A 19102-nucleotide genomic window follows, 5' to 3' on the forward strand; every position below is an offset into this window, starting at 1 on the left:
GGGGCTGCTCCACAGTAAGAAGAATCGCAGCCAACATGTTAGAAAGCAGAGAAATAAGGGGGTCTGCATGTGTTGGGAAAGGAGGAGAAGGCAGAATGAGAATCTTAGCAGTGTTCCAATCCCTAGGTCCAATTGTTCCAGAGATTTCTGCTTTTCCCATAGTTACATGAGCTTTAGTATACATTACTTTTTTTTTAATCAAACCTAGTTTGAAATTTTTGTTTCTGCTGTTTGTGACCAAAAATACCTACTGAATGTGTAAATATGCCTTTAACGTTATGCATAAATGGTCTTCATTGAAGATCGGGCAAAATCTTTTCAGAGTTTGATTCAGAGATATACTAATCTCGGGCATCCTTTAAAAGCAGGGAGTGTGAGTGAATCTCCAAACATAGGAGAAAGAGGGAAAACAAGAGGGAGGGAGTGGGCAGATTTTTATCTCTTCAGGGAGGATTCTCTAATCACATTGTGTCAACCATGAACTCCAAAGGGAGACAGCTCTCATAGTATTTCCCAGAGAAATAACACAAACCAATAAACAATGGGGTAAATGATATCAAATAATAAATATCCCTGTACTATTTCACCAATATTTCTTTAAATATGCAGTCTTTTAAAATACTGTTTGGCAAGTGAAGGCAAGGATTATTATCCATATTTTGGGATGAATTAATACAGGATATAGTAGCAGTAAATGTAGAAATAAAGAATAACTTACCAGTGTTCAATGCAAATAGGACAAGCAAAAATAGAAAGTGTATATTTTTTCAAGACTTCAATGAAGGCTTGAAAAGGGGATTTGTATAACACTGTAAATTAAAAACTTGAATGTTTTTGGATATGAAGGGATAGGATTCTGTTCAAAATATGGAAAATCTTTGTTCCCTGGATACATAAGGTTAATACTTTTATAATCGTCTATATCAACATCAGTTCCATCAAAATAATTAAAATTCAGATAACTAAAACTGGCTTTACAGGTAAAATTAATAAAGCTAAGTGAAGGATGAATATGTTTGACTACTTAGAATTAAATTAAACAACTATGTATGTCAAAAGTGACCAAAATCAAATAACAATGACAAACATTGTAAAAAAAAAAAAAAAAAAAAGAAGAAGAATCTATGACATAAAGCTACATTTTTTTTAGAACTTTAATAATTATCCAGACAAATAAAGACATTCCTATGGAAATAATGACCAAGAACATGGAGAAATCTTTAAATTAAAATGGCCAATAATCACATTAAGAGGTGTCAAACATAAATAATTTAAAATACTGCAGAAATTGTTGTGAAGATGTAGGAAAATGATCATTTCATATAATACTATAAGACATGTAAGATTATTTACCAGTATAGAACAGGACATTACAAATATGGACCTTCAGAAGTAACTAAATGTCTAAGAATATAAATTGGCTTAATCAACAATTCTACAGCAAGGAAATGATATTATGGAAGAGGTAAAAAAAAAATGGGATAATAAAACTTTGTGACATAGTTCAAGGTGGATAAAGCAGGCTACAAAACACTATAGTATAATGCCTTGTAAAAAAGTATTGCATATATGTAAGTAAAGGGACATATACCAATTTTCTTTCTTTTTTTTTGAGACGGAGTCTTGGTCTGTCGCTCAGGCTGGAGTGCAGTGGCGCGATCTCGGCTCACTGCAAGCTCTGCCTCCCGGGTTCACGCCATTCTCCTGCCTCAGCCTCCCAGCCTCCGGAGTAGCTGGGACTACAGGCGCCCACCACCATGCCCGGCTAATTTTTTTTTTTTTTTTTTTTTTTTTTTTTTTTGTATTTTTAGTAGAGACGTGGTTTCACCGTCTCTGACCTTGTGATCCGCCTGCCTCGGCCTCCCAAAATGCTGGGATTACAGGCGTGAGCCACCGCGCCCAGCCAATTTTTAATACTTGTATCTTGATAAGATAGTATTTATGGTAGGGTTAATTATTTTTCCTTTTTTTTTGCTCTGGGCATGAGTTAATATTTGAATTATCAAAACGCTAATGAAAATTTTATATATATAGTTATATATAATATATATTTTATATATAATATTGTATAATATATAATAAATATATATTATATTTACATATATAATAATTGGCATGAGATAGGACATATAAAACCCTTCTCTCTCCTAGAGAAAACAAAACCTTCTCATGATTGGAAGAAATAGACTCTGTTTATTAAATGTCTCAATACCAAATGGAAACTATTTTTGTTAGAACATAAGAGAGATGATTCTCTAAGAAGTAAGTGTCGTGAGTGGGAGTTAGCAAACAGCTATTTTGTCGCCACAACAAAAACGTTAGTCTAAGATTTGTTTTCCTATGTAAAACAAATATGTACCAACGTTTTAGGAAAGAATTGGCAGGATGACTTATAATTACTTAAGATCTTTCATGCTTCTTTGGATTAACTAGATTCAGCTGGGAAGTTCTCAACTGGGGACTTTCTGTGACTGCAAGTTGCAGTCCCAGTGGGGCTGTTTTTCTAAGATGGCTTATTCACAGGGTTGGCTGTTGATGTTGGCTAGGATCTCACACGGCACTGTTGACCAGAATGCTCACATATGGCTTCTCCATGTGACTTCGATTTATCTCAGGATCAGGTCTAGGTTGAAAGTGGTAGTGTCCTAAGAGAGCATTCCATGTACCCAAATAGAAACTCAAGGCCCATATTAAATGGGTAAACCCTTGTTGAAGAACCATTCTTATAATCCCTTAACTTTCCTCCTCAGACCATTATATGCTATTTTAATGACATATCCACCTGTGTGTCTAGGCTATCTAACCAAGGATTAGTCTTGTTGTCTCCTTGGCTTGCTATTGTATTTACAGTGACTAACATTGACTTAGGACCTAGTAGGCACTTATTATTTGCCAAATAGTGAATAAACAAATGAATAAATGAAATAGATATAAAAGAGAGAGATTTTATGTTCTACAGTGACCAGAATCAATGCTCATATTTTCCTAATCATGGAAATGTAAGAACCATGACTATTGGATCTTTAAAACATGAATACATTGGTGCCCATCTAAACAATGCCAAAAACGCTCATGAACATTCAACATGGCTATTTTATTTGAAATTTGCAATGCCAAATTTTATACCAATTAAGTATCACTTACCAATTTATTTCAGTCACATACATACTTGCATGGGAATTATATTTTGAATCTGGTGAAGTTAGAGCATTTTATCTTAAATCCAGAAATTTAAAAAATAATACAAAATAATATATAAATCTCCTAAGAAGTTTCTTTACGTTGTTGTGGTTTTGAGATTTTCAATAGTACTAGGTATTTTAAATTCTTTGTAGACAATAATTTTTTTCTATATCTAGAAATAAAGAAATTTCAATGTGTACATTCACATACTACTTTTCTCTATGAGAACTGAGGACGGAGGAAACTTCGTTTTCTTTTCCTAGTTTTAAATTATTGACCTTATCAAATCTTTAGATTCTTATGAGTATTCTAGAGTAAGTTAATTAGAAAGAGAGGATAGTAGTTGGAGTTCGAATGTTAATACAATATATATGGGTCCATGGAATTATAGTAAGATTCATATTATATTGTCTACCTTCTTTTCCTTAGTTATTTTAAATACTCAGCAAATATATACTAAGCATATTCTAAGTGAAGGTGTAGTATATGATATGATAGGGGCTAGAAATGTGTAAGACATAGCCCCTGATACCAAGAAACTTAAGATCCATTGGGAAAGTCATTCACATAAATGGAGTATTTTGGGAGCACAGAAGAAACACAGTTACCTCATACTGGATGAGTTAGGTCAAGCTTCTTGGAAGAGATAAGGTTTCAATAAAGGCTTATATATTAAATGAAAATTCATTAGTTAAAAATAAAATTGAGAATGAGAAAGAAGACTTTTTAGTAGACAGAACAGAATAAATAAATGCTTAGAACCTAAAAACATCTTGTATGTTCAGTGAATGAGAAGTATTTTTATCTGTCTGGCACATAAAGTATGAGGTCTAGAATGGTTGGAGATAAGGCTATGGGAATTGGCATGAACCACTGTGGCTGTCCTGAGCAATTTAAATTTTATCCTATAGATACTGGGGGTAGTGCACTATTTTAAGCAATATCATAATGTAACTGACTATATTGCATTTTCAGTAGATCATTCTGTGTAGAAGAATATTATGACACTGGAGACAAGTATATATTATAGATAAACTTCACACATTGTTTAAGAATTATAAAAAAGATGTATTATCATCTTCAAAATATGAAAATTAAGTTTGCAAAACATTTCTTATTAACAACAATATATTCAGAAGATGATGCTGAAGCACAGAAGCTGGCACCTATAATTCTATGCCCCGCCTAAATAACATCAAAGAACTAGGGGAATTAAGGCAATTCTAGACAAAGACTAAGACAATTCATGTTTCACAGATCATCACAAAAATAGTATTTAAGGGATGAATTTTAGCAATAAGAATTGTAAACATAGAGAAATGAGTAGATTTTTAAAGAAATAATAAAACTTGTGGTGAGCAAATAATACTGTTAAATGTAATTAAACATTGGGGTCATCAGAAAACCATTTGTCTTACATAAACAATGTAGAATTAAATTTCCTAACCAAAAAAAAGGAAGACAGATAAGGTAGTGAGTGAGGTATTCAGTGAGGGGTTCAAATACGTTAAAGTTTTTTATTATCCTTAAGAAAAGGATATAGATTCAAAATAGCTAAAATTATTTATTTAAAAAATACATAGTACATTTAATTATGAAAGAACAATAGATTTTTTTCTAAACTCTCCTGTTATTTCTGTTTACCACTTTGTTCCTCTCTGTGGCTCAGATAAGCTCAAAGTAGAAGTTCCTTCATTGTTTTCTCTATGTTCTAGTGGTAAAAAAAAAAAAAAAAAAAAAAAAAAAAAAAAAAAAAAAAAAAAAAAAAATCAACAGAGGGAGCCTAAAATTTATGGAGCAATTATAACATATAAAGTATTTTACTGCACTTGTATTGTTAGTAGAGTGAAACTTCCTTTATGTTTTTAGTAACATAATATTAGCTAGTTGTCTTTGGCAGAGTTTAAAGAGACAGTTCATGGTTTTAGGTCTAACATTTAAGTCTCTAATCCATCTTGAATTAATTTTCGTATAAGGAGTTTCGTATAAAGGATCCAGTTTCAGCTTTCTACTTATGGCTAGCTAATTTTCCCAGCACCATTTATTAAATAGGGAATAAAGACACATGCACACGTATGTTTATTGTGGCACTATTCACAATAGCAAAGACTTGGAACCAACCCAAATGTCCATCAGTAACAGACTGGATTAAGAAAATGTGGCACATATGCACCATGGAATACTATGCAGCTATAAAAAAGGATGAGTTCGTGTTCTTTGTAGGGACATGGATGCAGCTAGAAACCATCATTCTCAGCAAACTATCGCAAGAACAGAAAACCAAATACTGCATGTTCTCACTCATAGGTGGGAATTGAACAATGAGATCACTTGGACACAGGAAGGGGAACATCACACACCGGGTCCTATTGTGGGGAGGGGGGAGGGAGGAGGGATAGCATTAGGAGATATACCTAATGTAAATGACGAGCTAATGGGTGCAGCACACCAACATGGCACTTGTATACATATGTAACAAACTTGCACGTTGTGCACATATACCCTAGAACTTAAAGTATAATTAAAAAAAAAAAAAAAAACAGTTCATACACCCATTCTCCATTCACAAATAATTGAGCTCACCTGCTCCTGTTTGTGTCTCTGTACTGAGGAAGACTTTAGGAACAAGGGCCCATTCTTCAGCATGCTTAGCAGCCTCTGCTGCTTCATGTGCTCATATTTATCTGAAACACAGTAAATTGACAAAGTCAGTGTACTTTCAAATAGAGAGTCCTAATTGAACACTTCTACGTGTAATCCTGAGTACTTTTGTACCTACCTACAAATGGGGGTGTGTGGGAAGTAGGAAATGAGGAAAGAGGAAAATAAAAAAAAATTCGGGGCACTGTTTACAGAAAGAATTATCCTCTCAGTTGGCTCTGAAAATATTATGTCTCATTATACATACCTGAGGGAAAATTACTGTTCCTTCTGATAATAGTTTGTTTATAAACCTTAATATTTCATTAAATACAAAATTCAGAAGTTTAATTGTATTTCAAACAAAAACATATCGCTACTATCAAGAATACATAATCTATAAGAAAATAAGAAAGTGTTAGAAGCCTGTGACTTCAAGCTCTGTAGATGATACATATGTTAATTTGTACCACTAGATACAAAACATGGTTTCTCTGTAACCATGACTGGCTATTCAAACATTTTCACATAAAATAAGAAATTATATTTTTCTCATAAGTTTGTTTAAAATGTGTTCCTCTACAAACTTCCCAAGAAAATAGTCTCAGTTCTATTCATATGGCTCTTCCCTCCTGGATATTATAAATGCTTTTCTATTATTCTAATCTTCTGGAGGCATTTTTGCAGTTAATATAAATCATTAGAGCCTTTTTTCTGTGATATAAACACTTAAAAGATAACTTTTCATTTGTCTGAGCATGCCTACGCAGACTTTCTTTGTCATTTATACTTGGGAGAGAATGATTCTTGTCCCACCAAAAGTCTATGACACAAAAGGAGGCTAGTCTAATTGTATATTGCTACTTGCTCTGGCTTATAGAATGTCACAAAAGTTTAATTACAGATAAAACAGACTAGGTATGACATGTCTGAATTTCAACATAATAAAAATAAAATACTTCTAGCTGATATTTTCTTAAAATGTCTCACTGGAATATATTTTTTTTTCTTCACTTACCGTTAAATTATCTTGAGAGAGTTTTGAAGGTCTTTAATCAACCCCTACACTTTCTGTCTTTAGATTAATATGCTGTGTCAGAAATAAGTGAGCCTTGGGTCTATGGAAATTACATGAGCATTGAAGTGGATCCTAATGGCAGCTGGGTGCAATTATAAGTTAGTTCAAGTTGCCTTCTATGTCCCATTGGGTATGTCCTCTTTCCCTTCTAACAATTCTTCCATTTTTCTCTAATTACCTCTTCCTGATCACAGCCAAAGATATTAGTTATATTGTATTGGTATTAGTATGTTTTGTCCCTTTATTTTTTGGAATATAATTATCATTCCCTGTCTAATGATTTTTAAATGTTACCATGCAGTTAGGTTATTTGAAACCAGAAAGCCATTGCCATTTGGTGTGGGGAAAACCCAAGCTTTACAGAGAGACTGGAATCAGAATCTTTCCTCTATACTGTTTATCAGATGTGTAACCTTTGTCAAGTTAAGTAACATTTCTGAGGCTCACTGTCCTCATATATAAAGTGGGGTTCATGAAAATATCACAGAGAGTTGTGACGGCTGGAGAGCATAAAATCCCTAATACATAACAGAAACTTAATACATGTTGGCTTCTTTGTTTTTCCCTTGCTTTTACAACTTTTCTGTTTAAATTCATTCAAAACAATACTACTTATCTTTAAATTTATGAATACCAAGACTAGTTCTGGGATAATATTTGATGAGACATATTTTGATTTTAGAATGCTCCTATCTTAGGAACTTGAGCTTAAGGACTTAATCCTGGTCCTTGGCAGCCTTATGCTTCCTCCTTCCTCCTTTCTACTCAAACCTGTTCTTAGGAAATGATCTGCTAATTTCATTTACTCATAGTTGAAAATGACTCATGGGATTGAATGCTCCCAGGGAAATTTGCATTTTAACAGAGCTCAAAGTTTTACAGTGAATGTATATTCCCTAATAGGAGAATTCAGAGAAACTAGTAATGGACAGCAGATGAAAATTTATTTTCTTTTTTGTCTGGACTCTCCATAGGCATCACTCATATTAAACCACATAAACCTCTGTCCTTTGAACCTTCCCCATGATGATTGAGACTGTGAACATTTTACTCTGAAAAGAAAGAAAGATAGCAGTGGTAATGTGCATGACCTCATGAGGCAAGAAAGCCGCATAAGGCATTTGACTAATTTGGGAGTTAAGCACTATGAAGGCACACTTGTCATGGGAGGACACTTTCAGTTCCTGTCCTGAATCATGCATATATCTTCACTGAAGCTAAGTGCTTTAAAATTCTCTGTGACTTTAACCTCTGATTCATCTCACTTCAATATATTCTATCCTATATTCTAATTTATCCTAAAATTTCTTCATACATTTTTTTCCAATCTTTAACATTTAAGTCTGCCATCTGCTTAATTTGTTTTACTGTGCGGGATTTAGCTGGAAGCACAGTGAAAATAAAGCACTTATGGTGAGTAGCTTTCATGCTGAAAGTAACAAAAAAAATAAAACAAGGCCTATAAAATAAGCACATTGTTGAATATTCTTAAATAGCAAATGTTAGAAGAGGTAGGTCAGAGGGAACATTTGCCTAAATGTGCTGAGGGCAGTAATTGTGTGCATATTTGGGGTAGGGGATGGGAAGAAAGAAGAATGGGTAGCACAGGGAATAAAGGTAATTCTACCCCTTTGAGATGGATGTAGAGATTGTATAAACATGGTTAGTGCTCACTCACCCTTGTGGGGATAGGGATCTTCCAGGTGCAAACAACATTTCTCTCTGTGTAGTATGACTTACACTATGGCATGAGGTCCTTTTATTAAGAACTTCATTCATTTTAAGTCCAGGCATATTGATTGCCTTTAGTCTGGCCTAAAAAAGGTTTGAATCCGTTCACTCATCCATTCCACAGTGATTTTCTCACCTCTACTGTGAATAAGTAGCACTTATGAAAGGAGTAGGTGCTTGGACTCTGTGTCTAGGCCTTCTGGTTTTGAATTCCAACTCTGCCATTTAATTGTTATGCAATGATGAACAAATAACATAAATGCTTCATGCTTTCGTTGTTACCATCTATAAAATAATGATTATAACACCTCCTATTAAATGATGAAATATATTTAAAAAATAGATTCTGAAACAAAATAAGTATTCAAAATTGCTCAATAGAGCAATTTGTGTTATGAACAAGAAATCATTGAGACTGTTTTCCTCTGTTTCTTTGTATGGTTATTCTGTAGCCTGCTCAATTAACTTCTTATTTTTTTATTTTTAAAGTAGAAAACTGTCTTTCTATTGACTGTGAACATGGAGACTTATTTTCTTGAAATAGAATAAGTCCAGAGGACCCATATCCTTAGTTTTGAGGGGGGGATTTTTTTGTTTATTTTTGTTTTTGTGTTTAAGAGTTGAATGTGTCAAATCAGTAAGTTGTCCCATGAGGAGACCAAAGAACATCAAAGATAATGTAATATGGGTTGGTAATTGGAACTGAAACTGAGCTCATACTAAAGATTTGGGAAAAATGAGTATACAGCAATGAAAGGGAATATTTTGATTGTCCAGATTTGGATCCAAAGATCAGTCCTACTGGGGAGCAGTAGAATGGGGAGACACAAAGAGTGACAAGGTTGGTCTCACAAAAACACCTGGATTGGGGTCAGATTACTGTGCAATGAAGGACCATTACTGTACAATGAAGTACACTTCATTCTCAATGAAAGGGAAAAAAATAAATGTTCACTAGGTTTACCGCATAGTAATCCACAAACATTCTTCTATTCATACATGTATGTTAAAAAATACCAGTTCCAACCTAATGCAACTACTTTAACATAATACTGAAAATGCATTTGCCCTCTCCCCAAAGATTGATAACCCAAAGTCTTTTTCAATTTCTACATGCAGTTCCAAGATTAGAATCTTTGGATGACATAACTCACTCTTATTCAGATTAGATGTTGCACTAAGTAAATTTGTAATCTGCAGCTACATGATGAATCTAAAAAGCCCCAACATATCAAGTCCAAAATTAAGAATTAAGACTAGAATAAACATTTTCACATAAAAAAAAAAAAAAAAAAAAAAAAACAGAGAATAGTAACTAGCATACAGTGGCCTTTGAGTTAGAGCACATATTACTTCTGCTGGACCGAAACCAGTGGCAGTGGTTCAGTGGCAGATGAGTCAATGTCTTGACCATCCTGCCTCTCTCTGCCCTCTGCAGGACATGCCCTGGACATTTTCCTCCATGGCTGCATCTGAGATTATTGGAGGATTTCCATTTCTGGAACAGCACTGTTTTGGTAGGCAACTTCCTTTTTGTGTAAACTCATTGATGTGCTAATTGTCTGAGGCATTGAAAATTTGCCAATATTGAAGTTTCTCTGGCAAAATAATGCCCTTAAACCCTCAGCTGACTTTTGTTTGACTGCTACCTGCTTCCTCTCTGGACTGGTAACCAGGGTCAATGAGTCTCATCTTAATCTAAATTTCATTCTGGTGGTTTCTGTTTCTTAGCAACCCATTTCACTGTTTCTGCCTAGGGCAGTGAGACTAGTAATCTGTTCTTTATTTTTGGCTGCATTAGAGTACATGGTTGTTAATACTAGGGCTACTATTTTTTTTTAATTTTTTGGACAGGAAGTGAACAACGATTGAGTTTAGTCATGTCTTGATTTACAATGTGGATGTTTCGTTCGGTGTGAATTTTTACATTTTTTATTTTTAAAAATATTTCATTAAATATTGTATTTCCTGATTACCAAGGTTTTTTAGTGACTCCTTAAATTTTGTGCTTGAAATAAGTGCCTCAATTATCTCACACTAATCTTGTCCTTGCAGGATAAAGTTTCTTCTTGGTGTCTGGCTTCTGGACTCTAATAAAAAATTTGCTGATTTCTCTACCCCCTTGCGCTTTTGCTTTCACTGACTGTCTTGGAGACATATTTACATGATTTGGTTTTTTCAGCCTGTATGACTTGGTCATATAAATTTTGACAACTTTGACATCTTGGATATCACCTTTCTTAGGGAGAAATGGCTGCTACTCTCTGCTTTGAGGGAAGTTAGTTTAAGCCAAAGTTGATCTTAGGACCTTACTAAAGGCTCCGGGAAGCATTCAATAAACTGTAGCATCACAACAGATGTTTTTGTTTTGTATGTTTGTTTGTTTGTTTGCTTGCTTGCTGGCTTCTAATGTGCCCTAAAGCTCCCAGATACTTTATTTACATTGTCTGGTTTTCAAGATACAACAAGTAAAAACTTAACCACATTCTTTACCATCACATAAGGAGTTTGATAAACTTCCCAATATGAGAAATAATTTCTGTCATACTGCTTACCTTGATCTAGCTAAATTCATATTTGAATTCCTCTCTCATGCAATATTCCACTTGCCAGTACCAATTTCTGCATCGTCGGAATTCTGTTAGTTAAAGGTATCAAAGAGTGAGTGCAAACTCATTTATTCAATAAAATTGACTAATACAGCAAGGGAGGGGGAGAGGTTCTGTTTTAAGAACAGCTAGATCCAGATTTCCAAACAATGCCATAAGGTCTCTTTCTCAGCATATCTTAATCTGTTTTCCTTTGCTTGGCCACATTCCCAGCAAGTTATTATTCTATGGTGATAAATTGATCAGGCTTGTAATTTATATCATATATATACATACACATATACATATATATATGTGTGTGTGTGTGTGTATATATATATATCTTGAGATCCCATTGAACAAAAAACTTTCCCCACAATAGTGACAAAATTATGGGAGAAATTCTGGTTAACATAGCTTAAATCACGTACCTTTCTCTGAAATAATTGCTATAACCAAGTGACCTCTGGTCATAGTGTACTCAGATTGGCCAGGTTTTGGTCACATGCTTACTCATGTGCAGGGAGTGTGAGTTTGTCCTAGTACAAACACAAGCCTGCATAGGATTACTAATAAGTGATTATAAAGTGGTTCCTCAAAAGACGGAATGTAGAGAAGACAAAGAATAGTCCATGATAATATGACTCCTCTGCTCTGGGCGCAGACAGGCAGTAGGGTTATACCTTAATGCTCTGGAGGAGAGGGACAGAGAGTGAGGTGATCAAATGAAGTAATAGTTGTGAAAATTCACAATTCAGGATGGACTGTCCAGAGTGACTGCTCTGGTCTTCCCTGGAGTAAAAAAGACATTAGATTGGAACATTCTTTTCCCCACCTTTGTTGGCTCAGCCCAGGGATATGCCAGGGTTTCTTTTTAGGATGGCAATTTTCTCCCTGCAGTTAAGCAATCCCAGTGGAGTGTGTGAAACGTGTGTTTTTTGTGTTGAGGAAGGTGGGGAAGACAATGCATTAAAGAAGCTTTTCTTCCCTCCTGTGTAGTAACTAGGAGATAGGGCATACAGTGAAATGCATTGCACAGATATTTTTATAGAGTAGATTCTTCTTTATAATTTTTCATTGGTCAAATAATCTCTGGTAATTTTTTAGTATTACAGTAAAATTCTTAATAATCTTCTTGCTGTTCAAAATACTGTGCCTACAAATAATAGAAATCAGTAATTTTAAATCATGTGCTAGAGAAAATTCTGGGCACCGAATAAAACAGTTTTAAATGAATATTCTCTAGCAGATTTTAGTAGAGTACTTTAAATTCCTTCAACATGTATGAGTAAATTCAGTTCGGAAATGAAGCAAATGCCTAAGAAGTGATTACATAAGCTGGCCCCTTCTCCTCCCGTATGTGTGGGGAACAAGCTGTCTCAAGGGCACATAAGGCATCTTACTCCCCACAAAGCTCAAGTGAGGGCTGTTTCTTCCCTGGGTTTCAGAAACACGGCCCCGGAATGTCCTATCTCAAATTGGGGAAGGGGATAAGAACTTATTTGAGAGTTAAAGTCTCTTAGGAGCTTTTTTACACATAACTCCTGTAAGGGTGATTATAGATTTAATTTCTGCTTGATGCCAACACCTTCCTTTTTCCTTTTGGTGGTTGTTAATCCCAAGTTTATGGACACATAGAAAAGATTTGGTTGTTCCTTGAACCCCTTGAAATTGAAGTAATGCTACTAATATATGTTAGTGTGAACGTTTGTCTCATGAAAGGGCTTTTTCAGTGTTATCGAATATTCTAAAATGAATTAAAAATTATAACTCATTTAGAGGAAACCAGTTCTGAAAAGATGCTTATGTAACAGATTAGAAAGATGTTTGAATCCCTATGCTTTGATGCATCATTTGAAAATGTGAAATATCCATGCCTAAATTTCTTCACAGAATTATACTCCTCAGTCTGCTATAAAATGTCTATGTCTACCTTTAGGTTGTTGTGATTGAGAAATGGATATCCTCTGATCTGTAATCCCATTATTCCAAACAATAAGTCCTACTTTCAATAAAGAAATACAGAATTGTGGTAGTTCTCCAATCGTCTCTTAACCATACTTTACACAACACTATGAAAAGATGTGGTTGTTGAAGAGATTCCAGCTCTCATCTGCCACAAAAAATACATTGTGGTATTTCCTCTCCATTACAAGAGGAGGAACTGAATAGGCTCACAGCTGCATTTTCCCTAATCTCAGGAGAGCAGGAAGCTCAGGTTAGCTTCTGCTCAAAGGGTTGTCCAGAGCTGACTACACTGAAATTTTAGAGTATTATGCAATTTCTTCACTGGATATCCAACATATGGTATGTGCCACTAGGTGTGAAATGATTGAAATTTTAATGAACAGTTTATACTTGAGTTTCTGAGGACCCCAGGCATTTAGAGATGGCTGGTCTGTGAAATACTCATGAATGAAAATGACCCCAGGTAACTGAATATTACTCTACAGATGTGTGTATTATATAGCCAAATAATGAAATGAAAGCCTCTCAGAATGCTGATTGTATTTGACATGCAGTTCCTTGTAATTGTTGCTGAAATAAAGTGACATAAGAATTTTTTCCACAGCTTCATTATAGATATGGCTAGATACGTTATTTGGGAAGTAAATTATACAATATTAATATAAGTGAAAGTGGCTTCTGTGGACATATCCTGAATGTCACCACCTCAGGTCTTTTGAATAAAATGCAGCTTTGACCAATAGACAAAATAGCAACTGATTCATTTTATGGGTAAGAAGTCATTTATCATGGCACCTTAGTAAACACAAAAATCTTAAAAAGTACACACTCTCAGAAATGCAATCAAGTATAAGCTTCATCTTTTCTATTCCATAAACAATTTCTGAATGGTAGATGCTTAATTATACAGTATCAAGAAATCTTTTCATGAATATATTAAAAATGAATGCAAAAAAGTAGTAAGCCCCAGAATAGATTTAATGCACACAGTATACTTTTGTAACCATCTGTTAATTCTCCCTGGCCATACAATTCCTCGGCTAACTAGAACTGCAATTAACCAAGCTATCCCAATTCTTAACCATACTGTATAAATAGGCATTTATTGTATTTTCTATACAAAGAAATGATTCTGTGGGAATTCTTCTAGTATTTCCATACCTGTCAGTCACTTATAACTACTTTCAAGGAAGAGACAAACTCCAGAGCAGTGAGAAGACAAAAAATAAAAATTCACGTAAAAGTGTGGCTCCATAAAAATAATTGAAAATTAGTAGAGTCAATGAATTTAAGGCTGAAAATAAAGATTTGAGATATGTAAGCACCACTGGGGTAAATTATTTTTATTTTCTCATGACGAGGCTTAGAGCATGGCAAACAACGCACTCCCTGATTTCAAGAAATATTTGGTAATACTATAGGCCAACTTACTACTCAAATTTACTTTCTCATGGTCTGGTTTTGATGCACATTGCTTATGATCATGGTTATAATTATTATGATTATGGATACTTTTTGAAGCATTCATGGACAATCTACAAATTATTGGACAACCTACAAAATATTTAAGGGTAAGTATGCAACTCAATAATTGGTTACTTATTTTTATTTGTCTTTCAAAAATCTTTTTAAAATTTTTCTCTTTTTTATTATTTCCCCCTTTTCCTTTCTTTCTCCTTCCTTCCACCTTCTTTCTTTTTCTTTTTTTGTCTCTTATTAATAATTAGAATTATTCTTATACATCTTAATGTACATATGTAGATTTTCCCAGGAAACTTTGTCATCACCACCTCTACTTTTGCCTCTGTTACTTGCTGTATTAATTTCCCTGCATCTCAATGTCTTAATCTAGACCATGGAGATAATAATCTCTGACGCATGGTGTATTTGAAAGCAATGGACGGATAATGTGCAGGGCCCCTAGCCAAGTTCACACTGGGTGCTCATCATCCTTTCTGCCATTGAGGTGTCATAACAAGGAGTTATGCTTCCCCTCTCATTTCAAGGCCATCCACTGCAGAATGTCTCCTGTAGCAGTCAGTCTCTTGTGGTAATCTCCCGCATCTCACCCTTTGCCTAATATTAACCTTTATCTGCCTTATCTTGTTCTTTAAAGATTTTGGTCACATCTAAGAGATAGGGCTGTTTGGACAAAACTAATATAATTTACCAATTGTTTGGATTCATAACTTTCCTAGAAAATAACGTTTTTTTACACTTAACTTCAGTTGGCAATGTCTGTGTTACACTACCGAAATAAATTTGATGTGAAATATTATAGATGACCTGGCAGGTGTGTGAAAGATAATTTTGGTTTATTGGGTCTTTCCAAGCCCATTAAATGCTGTCAGGTATAAACTATTTATGTACATTGTAAATTCTGGTCCAGTATATGGTACATGCACAATAATCAGATAGAATTTTCTTCATTACTTTATTAATAAACCAAACATTTCACTTATGTTGTTATTGGCTTCATGTGAATTTTTTAATATCTTAGGACAAGACATTTATTGATGTGATGTTTACTATTTAATGTAATTTATCAATTGGAAACTCATTAGTTCTAACAGCAAAACAAGCTTTTTGCTTCTCTGATTAAAACGTTCTATGCCACATCTAAGAGGATGAAGCAGAGACAGTGACTCAGAAAGACAGCTGGGTTAGGAAAATATTGCAATCCACAAATGCATGGGCATGAAAATACTTACAGAAATATGAAGTCCATGACTATTTCCTTCATTAGCATCACAAATGGTTTCTCTGGAATTTGATTGTGGGTAAGAAAGAGTAGTCCAATTTTAATTCCCTAAAAGAGAGAAAAAAATAACAAAAGTTATTTAAATCTCTGCTGAGGATACACTAAAGAAACACTGATTTTCTTAGCATTGATTGCCCCTTCTTTATACCACATACCTATTCCTTCACTATTACATCTCAAATATGTGATTGTGAGATTTTTACCTCCCCAAATATTAACTATTCAATGATCTTTAAGCTTTATAATTTTAATCTTTTCCTACACAAGTTTAGCATTGGGAAATACCCCCTCAATTAGCATCCCAACATAAGATATCCAACATAATGATGGCATTAATATCCAGAATGTGTAGTGGGTAAGGCATGTGGGGTGAACATAAATTTGGGAAATAATTATAAGACCATTGAAAATACTTAAAATCAAATTTGTTTCATGCTCTGCACCAATTTCAAAATATAAAATTTTTGTCTTAAGATAGCAAATACAATATAAAGAGAACTGTGTTATGTTATAAAGAAAACTGCCACTGCCACATGCCAGTTATCTGCCTGTGCCTGCAGCATTTTTTTCTAATCTATTTTTCTGAATGTTCAGAATTGCAACCCAGCATCCTCTATTTTACTGAACTCTCAGCGTTAAGGCCTAGTGAATGTGACCTTGCCTTATTTACTTACGAAAATTTCCAATTGGTTATCTTGAACTTTAATGTTCTTTATTCCCAAGTTGGTATAAAGGGAAAATGTTCAGTAATTGATCTTTGAAGTTATTCCAATAGATTACGTATGCTGATTTTATTTTATCGGTTAGCATTTATGTAAATTTTTAAAAATATATATATAGTAAAACAATTAGATCCTGTGTATTTCACATTTAACAAATGCCTACCAGTTTACTAATATCAATTGTTTACATCTGGTATCATTTTTTATTAGTCAGTATCCATACTTGTTCAATTAAATGTTCTACTATCAACCATGTTTGTAGATACTAGAAAATATACAAGTGATTTTATTATTTTTAATTCAAATAAATACTATCTACCAAGGTCTCTGAAATTGGTTAATTTCAGATGAATATTCTCAGATAAGTAAAAGTAAAAATTATATCCTAATCTACAGCAGCCTGGACACATTTAGACTTTTGAGTTATTCATGGAATTATAAATAACACAAGTGTAAGCAGCACAGTGCACCTAGTTAAATATGATAATATGTAATTATACTTGCCGTGACATTTTCTGAATGGTAGACAATACATCTAAACAATGGGTCTATGTTTTTGTTTTTGTTTTTTCTCTGTATCTGTATCTGTGTCTATCATTGTTAAGGAAGTACATTCAATTTTTCTCCAGTCTAGGAAAGTAGTATTATTTTTCTAAATTACTTGTGATCATCTATACAGAGAGCAAGAATATTTTCTTCATAATATGAAATGCCATTTTGGCCTTTTATTCTTCACAGGGATATTTTCAGTTCACAGAATAATTTTTGAGCAAAACCAAGCACATGACTTTACATATTATTTGTTTAGTGGTCTGTGTGCATTTCTATCATATCTGTGTTCATAATACTTACTAGCTATTAGAGTATGTGTATTTGTTCATTATTGCATCATCAGCATTCAACCCTTTGTCAAGCCTACAGCAGACTTGAGATAAATGTTTACTCATTGGATGAGTGAATAAATTACTTCAATTGCTGACGCTTTACTTTCAGTTTGTATGGTTGGAGATCTATGACCTCTCTCTACAAATATATTCAGAACATCTTGGTGTTGAACTAGAATTTGAGCTATAATCTTGTGGTACATCTAAAAATGTATCATTTTTCAACATTCATGAAAATAAAGGGCTACTACACCCCAAAGAAAATGAAAAATTTTTTACAAAATTAGAAACTCAAAAGTGTTTTGGGGGCATAAAATATTGCATTAACTTTATTCAAAGTTATCATTAACATGGTTACTCAACCAACAAGTCCAAAGACATTAGAGCATCTTTTGAGTCCTTGTGTATTGCATGGACCTGCTTGATTTGTCATACAAGTGGATGCAACAAGATTGAAGAAGATTCCAAAATAAAACAAACAAACAAACAAAAAACAAACACAGAGGAAGGATTGGCAGGTAATTGCAAAATTGCAGTACTAAATCAAACAACAGAGAAGCCTCTAGCAATAATTAAACTCAGAGTAGGAGTGGGGCAAAGAGTAAAGCCCTTGTTAGATGGAAAATATTTTTGCATGATACATATTTATGATCTCTAGCAAATTTCACCGATCTGTTGGGAATTAATATCCCTGTTTCCTCTCTTTTTTTGCTTTTATGTATAACTATCTCTTTTTTATCATAAACACTACAATCTTCCATTCCTCTAGTGCCTGAAAAGTAGCAGCAATGTGCCCTGCAACAGAATCTGCACACTACAGAGACACTACAAAAGCTACCATGAAGAAGCTACATAGATGATCACTGGGTTGTACCTTTCAAGTACTTTCTCAGAAGCCACATCCATATTATTGCTGAGAGTACATGCTTTGCTATAAACCCTAACTGGGTTGACTCCTGGCTCTGCCATTTAGTAGCTGAGAGATTTTGACCAAATTACTGGCAGAGACCTTTGTCTCCTTGTCTATGAAATAAAATAAAAATAGCTACCACTCTGAGAATTTTCAATAAAATCTGTTAAATTTTACAAGGTTAACTGGCTGGTATTTAAGGTGTGCATTATCATGTGCTATCCTGGCCATCTTGAGAGCTGTGTTGATAACTGGCCTCACACAGATCCACCAAATCCTTTGGAAAATCCTGGTGAGGCTGACTCTTAAGGTTAGCAGACTGCAATCTTTACTCAGGTTCCAAAGCAAGGTGGAAAATTACTCATAATACTACATGAAGATGTCTACATATTTCAAATTAAATCTGCTGTCATATCAGAATATAATTTCATAAAACTAAGCTTAATATCTTTTCTTTTGAACTTTTTTTTTTTCTGTTCATTGTTTTTGCCAATATTTTACTTAAAAAGATCAACTTGCTTTCGCGCGTAAGGGATTTCTGGAAAATACATTAGAAGGTCAAGCATATTTTTACAAAAAAAATCCTGAAACAACTAGGGGGCAGTGCTGCCAAATGATAGCTCAAAATCATCATTAG

At 34.1% G+C, this 19102-nt stretch overlaps 1 long non-coding RNA gene across 1 annotated transcript in view; it reads left to right on the top strand.

Annotated features, from left to right (window-relative positions):
* LOC139363169 (uncharacterized) overlaps positions 1-18592 on the top strand; it is a 108439-nt gene extending 89847 nt beyond the window's left edge. Inside the window, exon 3 of the long non-coding RNA XR_011623111.1 lies at positions 18325-18592. This is a non-coding gene — a long non-coding RNA (uncharacterized lncRNA). The remainder of the gene's footprint in view (positions 1-18324) is intronic.
* Positions 18593-19102: the final 510 nt, after the last annotated feature.

This window comes from Macaca nemestrina, chromosome 5 (genome assembly GCF_043159975.1).
Source record: "Macaca nemestrina isolate mMacNem1 chromosome 5, mMacNem.hap1, whole genome shotgun sequence".
NCBI lineage: Eukaryota > Metazoa > Chordata > Mammalia > Primates > Cercopithecidae > Macaca > Macaca nemestrina.